Source organism: Chiloscyllium plagiosum, unplaced genomic scaffold, assembly GCF_037043375.1.
Source record: "Chiloscyllium plagiosum isolate Xiang-an unplaced genomic scaffold, Cpla_swu_hap1 HiC_scaffold_43, whole genome shotgun sequence".
NCBI classification, from domain to species: Eukaryota; Metazoa; Chordata; class Chondrichthyes; order Orectolobiformes; family Hemiscylliidae; genus Chiloscyllium; species Chiloscyllium plagiosum.
Genome location: NW_028270181.1, coordinates 26,620,323 through 26,633,678, shown reverse-complemented (window position 1 = coordinate 26,633,678; position 13,356 = coordinate 26,620,323). Strand labels below are relative to the sequence as shown.

Genomic DNA, 13,356 nt, shown 5'->3' with positions numbered 1-13,356 from the left:
CCTGAAAGTGTTCAGAAAAGATTTACAAGGATGTTGCCAGGGTTGGAGGGTTTGAGGTATAAGGAGAGGCTGAACAGGTGGGGGCTGTTTTCTTCGGAGCATCGGAGGCTAAGGGGTGACCTTATAAAGGTTCACAGAATTGAGGGACATGGATAGAGTAAATAGGCAAAGTCTCTTCCCTGGGGTTGGGGAGTCCAGAAATAGAGGACATAGGTTTAGGGTGAGAGGGGAAAGATATAAAGGAGACCTAAGGGGAAACTTTTTCACACACAGGTTGGTATGTGTATGGAATGAGCTGCCAGAGGAAGTGGTGGAGGCTAGTACAATTGCAACATTTAAGAGGCATTTGGGTGGGTATATGAATAGGAAGGGTTTGGAGGGATATGGGCTGGGTGCTAGCAGGTGGGACGAGATTGGGTTGGGATATCTGGTCGGCATGGACGGGTTGGACCGAAGGGTCTGTTTCCATGCTGTACATCTCTATGACTTTATGACTGAGTTACTGACATACTAAATAGTGGAAATAGAATATCTTTCTTTACCCTGTCAAAGTTGTTAATTATCATAAGGGAAACTCACACACAGGGCATGCTTTACAAAACAATTGGAAATGGGTCCTTCAATTAAAATGAAAAGTTGGTTTCAAGTTACTGGCTGTAATGTTTTTTTAACTCATTAAATACTTCTGCCATAACAAGGGAATTTGGTGTTGGTGAATAAACTGTTGTGAGAATGGAAGGTGGAATTCACTCTGAAGAAGCTGCCCAAGACCAAATATGTCATGATGTAGGGACTGACCATTGGCTTAATCTTAAGAAACCTGCAACGATATGCACATTTAACTTGTGTGTACATGCACTTATGAAGGCCAAATCAAACCCTGAGCTGAGCAAAGATTTCAGAATAACTAATTGATTTGGCTGTTTTAATAATTCAAAATGTCTAATAATGTGGCCAAACACCAGGATCGTTCGGAGGCTCCTGAAAGACCTTGGCAAAATCACCAGTTTTTATTAATTCAGCCGGCAGTGTTCAAAGCATGAGCACATCACTGGGTGAAATGCTTACGAATTTTGATTTATGCCTATCAGATGAACTGTGGGGTGAAACAGTTAGAAAATTCTTCCGGGTGTTCTTTTGGAATTTTTGTGCATATCCATGAAAATGGTAGGATGGATATGGGTAGAGTGAAATTGTAGATCAGTAATGTGTGGACTAGGCAACCCAACAACCAGTGAAAAAAACCACCATTGTCTGAGTTGTATTGAGATCCCAATTCACCATTCAGATCGAGTAGAGAGACAATGGTGAAGAAGTAGCGTCTAAATAGTAGTCATGTCAGAGTGTCAAAAATCCTTCATTCAGCTATTGAATGAGTTCCTGAATATGCAAGCAATCTGGTTCAACTTGAGAAAATGGCCAAGGAGAACACCAGAAGTGCCGACAAAGATATTTTGCAAAGTTTGAGAGAAGTGTATTTGTATCTCTGGTCTGGTTTCAGCAAAAAAAAGACAAGATGGGAATGCAGTTGTCACAATCACATTATTCAGTCACAAACAGGATCCTTGCCATTTGAAGACTTCCCGATGTGAACTGAAGAGCAGAGGACAATTTCCCAGCAGTTCAAGCAGGAGTATTTGAGTGTATAGAGATACACAGCATGGAAACAGACCCTTCAGTCCAACTCGACCATGCTGACCAGACATCCTAAATTAATCTAGTCCAGCACTTGGCCCATATCCCTCTAAACCCTTCCGATTCATATACCCATCCTGATGCCTTTTAAATGTTGTAATTGTACCAGCCTCCTCCACTTCCTCTGGCAGCTCATTCAAACATGCGCCACCATCTGCATGAATAGTTGCCCCTTAGGCTCATTTTAAATCTTTCTCCTAGCCCTCTTGTTCTGGACTCGCCCAACCCAGGGAAAAGACTTTGTCTATTTACCCTATCCATGCCCCTCATGATTTTATAAACCTCTATGACATCACCCCTCAGTCTCCAAAGCTCAAGGGAAAGCAGCCTCAATCTATTCAACTTCCCCCGATAGCTCAAACCCTCCAACCCTCGCAACATCCTTATAAATCTCTTCTCAACCTTTTCAAATTTCACAATATCTTACCTATTGAAAGGAGACCAGAATTGCACACAATATTCCAAACACTGCCTCAGCTTGTACAGATGCAATATGACTTCCCAACTCCTATGCTCAATAAAGGAAGATATACTAAACGCCTTCACTATCCTATCTATCTGCGACTATATTTTCAAGGAGCTATGAACCCGCACTTCAAGGTCTCTTTGTTTAACAACACTCCCAGAAACTTACCATTAAGTATGTAAGACCTGCCCTGATCTACCTTTCCAAAATGCAGCGCTTCGCACTTATCTAAATTAAACTCCATCTGCCACTTATTGGCCCATCTGATCAAGATTCTATTTTACTCTGAGGTAACTTTGTTCGCTGTCCGCTACACCTCCAATTTTGGTGTCATCCGCAAACTTACTAACTATACCTCCTATGTTCACATCCAAATCATTTATAGAAATGACGAAAAACAGTGGACCCAGCACCCATCCTTGTGGCACACCACTGGTCACAGGCCTCCAGCAACCACCAACATAACTGTTTTATACTTTAGAGCCAATTCTGTATCCAAATGGCTAGTTCTTCCTTTATTCCATGTGATCTAACCTTGCTAACCAGTCTACCAAGAGGAACCTTGTTAAACGCCTTCCTGAAGTCCATATAGATCGTGTCCAGCGCTCTACCATCATTAATCCTCTTGATTACTTTGATACTTCATCAGAAAACTCAAGTTAGTGAATTCCCATGCGCAAAACTTTGTTGACTGTCTCTAATGAGTCCTTGCCAATCCAAATAGATGTAAATCCTGTCCCTCAGGTTTCCCTCCAACTACTTACCCACCGCCAATGTCAGGCACACTGGTCTATAGTTGCCTGGCTGTTCCTTACCTCCTCTTTTTTAAGTACTGGCAGCACGTCTGCGAAGTTCCAGTCTTCCAGCACCTCACCTGTGACTATCAATGATTCAAATATCTTAGCAAGGGACCAGCAATCACTTCTCTAGCTTCCTAGGCTATCAGATCCTGGAGATTTTTATCCACCTTTTATGCCTGTTTTCAGACATCCAGCACCACCAATTCTGTAATATGATTGGATGAGTGAGCAGGTGGTTGGTCAAGTTAGTCTTCAATTAGTCGAGTTAGCAAGAGAAGAAAAAGAGCAGTTGGTATTTCTGCTTTTAAGGTGACAACGAAGACTGTCTTGAAGTGCAGTTGGAGAAGACCATAATTGCCCAGAATGTAGCTGTGGTTTATTCAAGAAAAATTAACATTGCAAGCAATTGAATGACCTGGATAATCAGTTTCATAAACGCTCATCAGTGCCTCTCCCTTTCTTTCCTGTATGAAGCTGTTAAAGATTATTTCAGTCATTCAATACTTTGAGCAGCAAATCCAGCTAAAATATTGAACCATATGTTAATCTAAGATGAGCCCTTTACTTTGACCACTAAACTGGGCATAAATACTACTTGTATACAAAAACGTGACGTGCTAAAACAATTGATTTTTGTAGTTGCAGACACTTTTTTTCTGAAAAATATATGACGGTCTCCTAACTAGCAATTTGTTTACTTTGATTTGTTTATTCTTGTATGGGATATAGTGCTGCTGGCAAGAAATTGCAAAACCTGCACCCACACCTCCCCCCTCACCTCCATCCAAGATCCCAAAGGAGCCTTTCACATCCATCAAAGTTTCACTTGCACATCCACCCATTGTATCCGTTGCTCCCGATGCGGTCTCCTTTACATTGGGAGACTGGACGCCTTCTCGCAGAGCGCTCTAGGGAACATTTCTGGGAGTCCTGCACCAATCAATCCCGTGGCCAAACATTTCAACTCCCCCTTCCACTCTGCTGAGGACATGCAGGTCCTCGGCCGCCTCCACCGCCACTCCCTTACCACCTGACGCATAGAGGAAGAACGCCTCAGCTTCTGTCTCAAAACACTTCAACCCCAGGGCATCAATGTGGATTTCATCAGTTTCCTCATTCCCCCTCCCCCCACCTTACCACAGTTCCACCCTGTCAGCTCAGCACCATCCTGATGACCTGTCCTACCTGCCAATCGTCCTTCCCACCTCGCCACTCCACCTTCCTCTCTGACCTATCACCTTCATCCCCACCTCCATCCACCTATTGCACTCTTAGCTACCTTCTCCCCACCCTCCTCCCATTTATCTCCCCACCCCAGAGACTCCCTGCCTCATTCCTGATGAAGGGCTTTTGCCCGAAATGTCGATTTTCCTGCTCCTCGAATGCTCCTTGACCTGCTGTCCTTTTTCAACACCACTCTGATCTCCAGCATCTACAGGCCTCACTTTGATCGAGTCTACCTGTCTTTCCAGGACATTTCAGAGGGCAGTCAAAGGTCAGCCATATTGTTGAGACTCTGAAGTCACATTGAGGCCAGAACGAATAAGATGATAGATAAAATTCCCAAAGGACATATGTAAATTAGATGAATTTTTACGATTGACTCTGGTTACGTGGTTCCCATTAGACTAGCTTTTAAATTCATATTTTATTGAATTCAGATTTCACCATCTGCTAGTTAAGTCTTAGTATTGAAAGAGAACTGGAAGAATAGTTGATTCTCTGTTATCAGCGTCCAAGATTAAGGTCTGCATTTCCCTGAGACCTGATGGATATCTAGTGCCACAGATAGAAAGTTACTTGATGGACGAAAGAGAAGAAGGAAAACGTTGGGGCAAAACCTTGAATGTATACTTAAATATCCTCTGATTCCAGTATTGAAAGATTGCTCCTACAGCAAGTTTTGAGAAGATTTGTAGCTCAGGTTGAGGTTCTGAATGTAAGTTTGCTCACTGAGCTGGAAAGTTCCTTGAGCACAGTGAACCCACTGAACACAGTACACTGACTTCTCAGAAGAAAACCCAAACAAGCAGACAAAACACGTCCAGAAACCCTAGTCAGTCTCCCCTACATTAAAGACATCTCAAAAATGACTGCCAGACTACTCGGACCTCTTGGCGTCATGGTAGCCCACAAACCCACCAACACCCTGAAACAGCAGCTAATGGACTTGTAAGACCCAGTGCAGACAATAGGCAAAACTAATGTCATTTACAAAATACCTTGCAAGAACTGTAACAAACACTAAATTGGACAAACAGGCAGAATACTAGCCACCAGGATACATGAACATAAACTAGCCACAAAAAGACCCACTTTCGTTAGTATCTTTACAGACAAATGAGGAAGGACACCACTTTGACTGGGACAACACATCCATTCTGGGACAAGCCAAACTGGAATACATGTGAGAATTCCTAGAAACAAGGCACTCTGAAACTCTATCAACAAACACATTGACTTGGATCCCATGTCCCACCCCTTGAGAAAAAGAACAGGATGTGACATTATCATTGGAACTGACATCACCAACCCAAGGAAACCTAAGCACATAAATAAAAAGCAGACCATACCACCAGTGTTTCACCAGAAGCTCACTGATAATGTTACCTAATATGGTGACGAAACGTCTGAAAATGAACTTTCTACCTCAGTGAGCAAACTTATATCCAGAACTGCTCTTACAAATTTTTAAGCAGTAATTAAAGATTTGGCTGCAGTGATGCAATCATGTTTGGAGTTTTGTAATTATTTCCTACCATAAGGATGTAAGTGTGTATGTGTAGTATATTAAGTTAGTATGCTTTTCAGTGTCAATAGCCTACATCAAAGCAAAGGAGAAAGTGTGCATGAGTGTTGTTCACTATATAAGTGAACAGCTTTCTCAAATAAGGATAGTCAGAAATATGCTCCAACAGTATCTATTTTTGTTTTTAGAGGATGTCAAAGGATATTCTGAGAAATAGAAGCAACAATAAGATGCTGTGTTGGTCTCACTCCCGCAATCAGTAAGATCATGGCTATCTGATTGTGGCTTCAGTTTGACTTTTTTGCCTGTTTCTCCCCTTTTCTCCCCCGTACTCTTCTCCATTATAGATCAAAAATCTATCGAACTTAGACTTTGACCATAATCAATGACCCAGTCTTGAATGTTGTCTGAGTTGTAGAGTTTAAAAAAACTGAGAAGAAATTCCTCTTCACTTCTAAGTTTCAAAATAAAGTGGTCTCCCATTTAACAATGTTCCAGAGCTGTAGATTCCCAACAAGAGGAAACATCCTTTCATCATCTACCCTGTTAAATCCCCTCAAATACCATAAGACAGGAGCAGAAATTAGCCCATCGAGTCTGCTCAGCCATTCAATCATGGCTGATAGGTTTCTCAACTCCATTCTGCTGCTTTCTCCCCATAACCCTCATTCTCCTTGACAGTCAAGAACCTATCTATCTCCGTTGTAAGTGTACTCAATTACTTGGACTCCTGTGGCAGTGAATTCCATAGATTCACCAATCTCTGGCTGAAGAAGTTTCTCCTTATCTCCATTCTAAAAGGTCTTCCCTTTACACTAAGGCTGTGCCCTCGGGCCCTCCTCTCTCTTATCAATGGAAACTCCCTTCCCCCCCCCCCCCACCCACACCCCATCCTTCTAAACTCAATCGAGTGCTCAAAAGTTCCACATATGTTAAGCTTTTCATTCCTGGGACCATTCTCATGAACATCCTCTGAACCTGCTCCAAGGCCAGTATATCCTTCCTGACATATGAGATACTTTGACTTATTAAGATTAAATGCAGTGATTATATTCATAACCTACTCAACTTCTCATCATATTCTTTTATTCTAGGAATCGATCTTCTCTGAACTGCTTAGAGAGCATCATACAGCATGGAAACAGACCCTTCAATCCAACCCATCCATGAAGACCAGGTATCCTAAACTGTACTAGTCCCATTTGCTTGCATTTGGTTCATATCCCTCTAAACTTTTCCTATTCGTACCTGTCCTAAATATTGTAATAACACCAAATCTACCACTTCTGGCAACTCATTTCATACACACACCACCCTCTGTGGAAAAAGTTGCCCCTTGGGTTCTTTTCAAATCTTTCCCCCTCACCTTAAACCTATGCCCTTTGAAGGCAAAACCTCCCACTTCTTAGAGGAGACTAAAACTATACACAGTTTTGATTTGAGTGGCAGCAATATCCTGTATGATTTTAGCAATACTTCCAAAATATCATAGTTCATTATCCTTGAAATAAAAGGCAAGTTTCTATTTAACTTAGTAACTTGTCACTGTATGTGTATTTTAACATATGGCGAGGATATTTTGCGTCTGTTTTTTTAAAAAAAAAAGTTTTTCTATTGTTCATGCTAACGTTCATGACCTGTGAAGTAGGCAATTTGGCCCATTTAGTCTGTTCTGCCACACAGTGATAACATGGATGATCTGATGATCCTCAATTCTATTTTCCTGCCTTTTCCGCATAACCCTTGATTCCCTTACTGATTAAAAAAATCTGTTGATCTCAGCCTTGGATGTATTTAACAACCAAACCTCTACAGCACCTGATGGCAAAGAACGCCACAGATTTATTAGCTTACGAGAGAAGAAATTCCTCCTCATTTCTGTCTTAATTAGATGCCCTTTATTCTGAGATTATGCCCCTCTGGTTCTAGATTCTCCCACAAGGTATAGCAACCTCTGAGTATCTATCCTGTCAAGCCCCTTAGAAATGTTATATGTTTCAATAGGTTGCCTTTGATTCTTGGAGTAAGTGAGGACTGCAGATGTTGGGGATCAGACTCAAGAGTGTGGCACTCGAAAAGCGCAGCAGGTCAGGCACATCTGAGGAGCAGGAGAATTGGCGTTTCAGGAATGTCAGAATCCCTGATGAAGGGCTTATGCCCGAAACGTCGATTCTCCAGCTCCTCGGATGCTGCCTGACCTGCTATACTTTTCCAGCATCACACTTTTTGACTCTGCCTTTGATTATTCTATTGTTCGATTGTTAGGAAAAAAACCCATCTGGTTCACTAATGTCATTTAAGGATGGAAACCACTGTCCTCACCTGGTCTGGCCTAGAAGTGACTCCTAACCCACAGCATGTGGTTGACTTTTAGCTGCCTTCTGGGTAATAAATGCTGGCCTGACCAGTGACACCCGTGATATCCCGTGAATGAAGTTTTAATAAGTTCTGCTATAATGTGGCAGTTATGCTCCTTTGCAACATCACACTACAGGAAATCAGTTTTACTGCAAACTAATCAACTTGAAGAAATTATAATCCAGGAGTGTGCTGGTTAAAATATGTTTTAATTCAAAAGGCAGCGGGAAGTTACCAGTAACTGGTTTTTCATTTTGAGCCTGGCTGTTTTATTTGCAGTTGAAATGAGTAGTTTTTTGCCTGAGCTGCTCTAGTTGCTGTGAGTCATGGTCTCCTCGGTTTTGTTGATTGTGATGAGGCCTGCAATTCTGGAATGCTGTCTTCATGTTGCAATTATATCTCACCTGTAGTTAGAGTCGGCATTGGAAATCCAAGTTCTATAGTATCAAAAGAGAGCATGAGAAGTTACTTTTTCCATACTTCAAGCAGGAAAGCTGAGTTCAAAAGACTCAACACTGTATGTGAGCATAACAGTAGCTATGTTATTGTGGAGACTGTCAATCCCAATGCTTCATAGAATAGTAGTAATGAAATGGCACTATATATATTGGGTATTTTTGCAAATAACCTTGTGTAATTTTACTTTCTCTCTCTATTAATTCGTGAGATATGGAAGTCACTCATGAGGAACATTTTAGTGCCCCATCACTGATTGCCTTTGGGAATGTAGTGCTGAACTGCCAACTTGAACCAATGCATTCCATTGTTGCAGGTGCACAAACAGTGCTGTTTGGAAGAGAATTCCAGGTTTTTGACCCAGCAAAAAGTGAAGAAACAGTGATATGGTATTTGGTTATTTAGATTGGGGGAGGTGGGAGTGGGCAACTGGAGGATGATATTAGTTATCATGCGCCAGCTGTCCTTGCCCTTGTATTTGGTAGCAGTTGCACATTCAGAAAGTACTGTGAAAGGCGTTTTTGCAAGTTACAACAGTGCATCTTTAGCAGATGGATTCATGCTGCTGCTACTTGTGTACCATGTTGGAGGGAATGAACATTAGTGGTGGAAGCGGTATTGATTCAGTTGACTGCCTTTAATTTGGTGTCGAGCACCAGATGTTGCTAGGTGAGCTGAATACATCTAGTAAAGAATATACCATCATACTGTTTACTTGCACTTTGTAAATAGTGAACAAGCTTTGAGGAATCAGCACAGAATTCTGAGACTAGTCTAATTGCCATAGTGAATTGTAATGCTTTTGAACATCAAGGGCAGATGTTTAGATTCTCTCATGTTGCAAGTGGTCAGTGCCTGGCATTTATGCGACGTAAATATGATTTGTCACTTACCAGCCCAAGACTGAATTTTCCTCATGTCTTGCTGGACTGCTTCACTGTCAAAGTTAAAAATCTCAACACCAAGTTATAGTCCAACAGGTTTATTTAGAAGCACTAGCTTTCAAAGCACTGCTTCACCAGGTGGTTGTGGAGCAGAACCATAAGACAGAGAATTTATAGCAACAGGATTGCAGTGTCATGAATGGTATAGTAATTAAGTGCCAGCTGTTCTTGCCCTTGTACTTGCTAGCAGTTGCAGGTTCAAAACGTACTGTCAAAGTTACTTTCCATGACACTGTAAGCCTGTTGCTCTAAATTCTGTGTCTTATGATTCTGCTCCACAATCACCTGACGAAGAAATAGCACTCCAAAAGCTAGTGCTTCCAATAAACCTGTTGGACTATAACCTGGTGTTGTGTGATTTTTAAACTTTGTCCACCCAAGTCCAACCCTGGCACCTCGAAATCTTCACTATCTAAGTTGGGAGGTCATGTTGCGGCTGTACAGGACATTGGTTAGGCCACTGTTGGAATATTGCATGCGATTCTGGTCTCCTTCCTATCAGAAAGATTTTGTGAAACTTGAAAGGGTTCAGAAAAGATTTACAAGGATGTTGCCAGGGTTGGAGGATCTGAGCTACAGGGAGAGGCTGAACAGGCTGGGCTGTTTTCCCTTGAGCCTCGGAGGCTGAGGGGTGACCTTATAGAGGTTTACAAAATTATGAGGGGCATGGATCAGGTAAATAGGCAAAGTCTTTTCCCTGGGGTCGGGGAGTCCAGAACTAGAGGGCATAGGTTTAGGGTGAGAGGGGAAAGATATAAAAGAGACCTAAGGGGCACCTTTTTCACGCAGAGGGTGATACGTGATTGGAATGATCTGCCAGAGGATGTGGTGGAGACTGATACAATTTCAACATTTAAGAGGCATTTGGATGGGTATATGAATAGGAAGGGTTTGGAGGGATATGGGCCGGGTGCTGGCAGGTGGGACGAGATTGGGTTGGGATATCTGGTTGGCATGGATGAGTTGGACCGAAGGGTCTGTTCCAAGCTGTACATCTCTATGACTCTACATTGTGAATGCTATTGATTGTGCAAATATCAGGAAATGTTGCCATTTCTGACCTTTTTATATTTGAGTTGATTAATTAAGCATTTGAAGATGGTTGGGCTTAAAAATTTGGGACTGAGAAGATCACTTCCCAATAACCACTTTCAATCTCTCATCTGCAAATCTTTACTTCCTGTGTTGTTTTTTAAACTAACGTTTTTCCACAGATTTGCTGTCATACAAAAGTAAGCTGTTCCACTACTGGTGACAGTGACATCTCAGTTTTCTGTTTCCCAACTTTTAACAAGTACATTTCTCAGCAGTATTGACTTATGAACAAATGTACTTCCATGCCTCTGAAATTGCTGTATTTGTTTTCTACCTTTCTGATATCCAACTGTCATAAGATTTGTATATTCACTTATCATTTTTGAAAAAGCCCTTGGCCAATCTATCCACTTGCCAGTCAATCAGCACACTCTTCTCATACAGTAAGTGTTGGTTTTCCCTTTGAATTCATACTCTTACAAATTTTCCTCAAGTGCAAGATTAAAAGCTTGACATTGTATCATTTTTCAGCATACTCCGATTTTGTACTACCAAATGACTATTTGATCCCTAACTGTTGAATCAAATCTAATTACATAACAGGACAAGTCCATTTGGTCCATTGTGCCTTTTCTGGGTGACAGTGACCTAATGGGTTGTGGTGGGGTTGTGATCGCGAGGGAGATAGGACGTAGAGTCAGAGCACTAGCATTGAGCCTCTGCGACATAGAGGTCCATCTCCAGGCTATCACAGTCCCAACTCCACCTAAACCCCACCACCAAAAACATCTTCCCCCAGTAGAACATGATTTTAATGTGCCACGACACACTGCAGTCCAGGGGAACTATGAAGAGCAGAGGAAAACCATCTATATAGTGTATTCAAAAAGAACAGGTACCCAATGAACACAGTCCGCTGACTTCTCAGCAACAAATCCAAGCAAGCAGACAAAACACGTCCAGAAACCCTAGCCAGTCTCCCTTACTTTCTCCCTTACATCAAAGACATCTTGGAAATGACTGCCAGATTACTCAGACCTCTTGGTGTCATGGTAGCCCACAAACCCACCAACACCCTGAAACAGCAGCTAATGAACTTGAAAGACCCTATGCAGATAATAAGCAAAACTAATGTCATTTACAAAATATCTTGCAAGAATTGTAACAAACCAACTGCACAGGATAAGCAGGCAGAAAACTAGCCACCAGGATACATGAACATCAACTAGCCACAAAAAGACATGATCCACTCTCACTATTATCTTTACATATAGATGAGGAAAGACAACACATCCATCCTAGGACAAACAGGGACACGTGTGAGAATTCCTGGAAGCAAGGTACTCCAACCGAAACTCTATCAACAAACACATTGACTTGGATCCCATGTCCCACCCCCTGAGAAAAAGAACAGGGAATGACATTATCATTGGAAATGACATCACTGACTCAAGGAAACATAAACACAAATAAAAAGCAGGCCATACCACCAGTGCTTCACCTGAGGCTCACTGATGATGTTACCTAGTATGGTGATGAAATGTCTGAAAATGAACCTTTTAGCTCAGCGAGCAAACTTACATCCAGAACCTCAACCTGAGCTACAATTCTTCTCAAAACCCGTTAACATCTTCTCCTCCCCACCCTTCTCTGCCTTGCCCAAGAACCATTCCCTTTGCCACTCCTTGGTCCATGTCACCCTCCCCACTACCCCCACGAGCCCTCGGTACCTTCTCCTACAACTTTATAAGATACACAACGTGCTGCACCCCCTCCATCCAGGGTCCCAGGTGAGAAAGAGGTTCAACTGCCTCTCCTCCAACTTTAAGTTTACTGTATCCGGTGCTCCTAATGTGGTCTTCTCTACGTTGATGAGACCAAGCATAAACTAAGGCACATTTCACAGAGTATCTCAGCCAGGCCCATTAGGATAAGCCTGACCTCCCAGTCATTGTAATTTTAATTCCCCTTCCCACTCCCTCTCCAACATGTCCATCCTCAGTCTCCTCCATTTGACTGCAAATTGGAGCAACAACACCTCATCATCAGCCTGGGCAGCCTCCCCTCCACGACTCAACATTGAGATCTCCAATTTCAAATAATCCTTCCACCTATCCCCCGACTCCCTCTCCAGCCCCACATCTGCCTTCCATCCCTCTAGCCGACCTCCTCTTCTTCTGGATACCAACCAGATTCATTTCTTCTATCAACCTACCAGGTTGTACCTACCACCTGTATTCACCTATCACCACCTCACCACTCCGTCCCTCTCCCTACCCATACTTCTCTTTCCTCTCTTTTTCCTACCCACCCCCCCTTCCCCACAACCCCCAATGCTCCAATGCTGCCTGGCTTGCTGTGCTCTTCCAGCCCCCTGCTTGTCTTCAGAGGACAAAAGGACTGATCTCTCATCATTTAGAGATAACTGGTGGTGGTTTAACCTGAGGGTTACCACCTCAAGTGAAGAAAAATGTTGAGATAGAGTAACTCAGGCAATTTAGAAACTGAACCCGTGCTGTTGGTGCCACTCTTTCAAACAAGCCATCCGCCAAGCGAGCTAGTTGAACATGACTAGTTAAATGAATACTGTGGCTACAAAAGCAGGTCGAAGTCTAGAAAACCTGCCACAAGTAACACACATTCGAATTCCCAAAGCCTGTATGTCATTTACAAGGTTCAAGTCAGGATTTGTGATGGCATGCTTCCTCGTTACTTGGTTGTGTGGAGCTACAACAATACTCAAGAAGTTTGACATCATCAATGAGAAAGCCAACTTGCACCATATCTACACATATTCACTCTCTCTACAACCAACGCACAGTAGCAGCAGTTTAATCTACAAGGTACATAATA

The 13,356-nt window shown here is 42.4% G+C and overlaps 1 protein-coding gene across 1 annotated transcript in view; it reads left to right on the top strand.

The window, feature by feature from the left end:
• Window positions 1-6,793: 6,793 nt before the first annotated feature.
• Window positions 6,794-13,356, top strand: part of bmpr1aa (bone morphogenetic protein receptor type 1Aa) — a 214,965-nt gene continuing 208,402 nt past the window's right edge. The window contains exon 1 of the mRNA XM_043678714.2: window positions 6,794-6,887. The gene's annotated coding sequence lies outside the window, so the exon portion shown is untranslated. The remainder of the gene's footprint in view (window positions 6,888-13,356) is intronic.